Below are 2,091 nucleotides of genomic sequence, written 5' to 3' on the forward strand. Positions count from 1 at the left end.
AAAAAATGGATTTTTAAAAATCCCGGCTATAAATTGGGCGACACTCTAACGTGTGATGAAAAACCCAAATTGTGTGTGAACTGTTCCCCAGTAACCCGCAGGGACTTCGGGGTAAATCTGCCCCATATGTGAGGAGGAGCTGTGAGTTAAAGGGCTTTAAAAGCCCCCTGTGAAAAGCGCCCTTGAGATTTAGGTGTTACGAGGATTCTGAATGTAATAAACAAACAAACGAAATACTCACATGATCAACAAGATGGTCGTTCTTCCCCAATGAAAGCTTTCAAACTGAACACTAACTCTACAATCACCTAATATTCAACCTCACTCAATCTAACTCAACGAGAAAAGCAAAAACTAAAACTACCAGAAATACTAACCTCGTCCCAGCCTCCTCCCTGTCCCAAACAAATGTTCGCTTCTAATTTCCTTACGATCTCTCTTCTCAAATGGCCCTGTTGGCCAATGCGGTTTCTGGTGCTAAGAGTTGATGGAGCTGCATTTCTAACACTCGGGAGGAGTACCACCCTCACAATTGGGGACCTCGGGTCACTCCCAGCGCTTTGCTGGCTCACTGGCTCCCATCAGAGCTTTTGCTGTCTGGCCCAACTCAGGATTGAACAATATAGCTCATCCTCCAACATGAGGGTCCTTTAAGCCACAGTGTCCCACTCACCTCCAGAAGCCAGGCCAGCCACCCTAACCAGTCAGAAGCTTGTGTAAGTTTGCAGTCGACATCAGACCTTTGCTGGAGCAACAACACTCCTCGCTCAAGTGTTACCTGCCAGCTCTCCGATCCTGCTTGGAGCTATCCAAGGTCCTGATGCCCCTCCTGCCTGATTCTTGCTCTCCCTCGGAGCTGTCTGAAGTCTGTATCCCTCCAGTGACTCCGGCCTCTTCACCCGAGTCCCACCTCTGCTGAAATCCTGGCTCAGTTAGTGATTCGTCTGCAGCCCGAGAGCAAGGTAATTCTGTATTATAGAAGTTAATCTATTGGCCATGATAGTTAAATAAATGCTTAAAGGTAGAATTCCTCTGAATCTAGAGGTTTAACTACCTATCTATCATTTATTTATGCATTTCTATCTTGCTGTTTCTTCAAGGAGCCCAGAGCAATATATCTGGTTATGTTTAGCCTTACTACATAGGAAGCTGCCTTCTACCCTCGGTCCGTCTAGTTCAGGATTGTCTTCACAAACTGGTGACCCGGAGACCTCCCACATATACGTTTTAATGGATGCATTAATGGCCATTCTGTTTCATTCTAAGATGGGTTTGTTATACATTCTTCATTATATAGTAGGGGTCTTATTGCTTCTTGTTTGTTTGATGCTCTTATTTTGACAGGGTGTGCATTCCAGAGCCTGGGGCAACCACAAAGAAGGCCTGTTCCTGAGTAGCCACTAAATGCAGAGGCGCTCTTCCCCCTGGACTTCAGGGCCGAAGTCCAGAACCTCCACGCTCCCAGGGGTGGGGGCTCCCAAATCCTCTTTAGTCTGTCCTGGGTGGTGTGGTTTGTGCCCTCAAGAACCTCCGTGTTAAAAAAACGATGTTTAACTTGAGTGGGGTGTTGGGTGGGGCTCCAAAGGCCTTTAGGTCCAGGCTCCAAAATTATCTACGTGCACCTCTGACTAAGCGTGCTGGTGGCAACTGTCACCGGACCTCCCCAGATGATCTTAATATGCAGGAGGGTTCATGACAAAGGAGGCATTCTCTTAAATGATGCCTGGGCAATGATGTTCATGCCCTCCCAGGCTCCCACACCCCCAAGGTTCTGGCGATGGGGCTTGTCATCAAAATCCAGATTTCCAAAACCCATAATTTGTGTCCCGGTTGAATTCGGACGGATCAAAATGAGGCATCTGTGAAAAGGAAGAATCTGAGGGCATGTTGGCCCCAAATTCCCTGAGAATATTTGTGTGTGTGTGTGTGTGTGATGTGTGCAGGAGTCAAGCTTGTTCTTTGTGGTTTCAGAGATGCTCTGTACGGGAAGTTGGGTTTGAGGCAGCTGAACTCACTTCCTGTTCAGCTCCGAATGAGAACAGAAGTGTAACGATTTCCACCCCGCTTTTGGCTTCAGGACCGGGGCCTCAG

Source organism: Hemicordylus capensis, chromosome 14 (assembly GCF_027244095.1).
Source record: "Hemicordylus capensis ecotype Gifberg chromosome 14, rHemCap1.1.pri, whole genome shotgun sequence".
NCBI lineage: Eukaryota > Metazoa > Chordata > Lepidosauria > Squamata > Cordylidae > Hemicordylus > Hemicordylus capensis.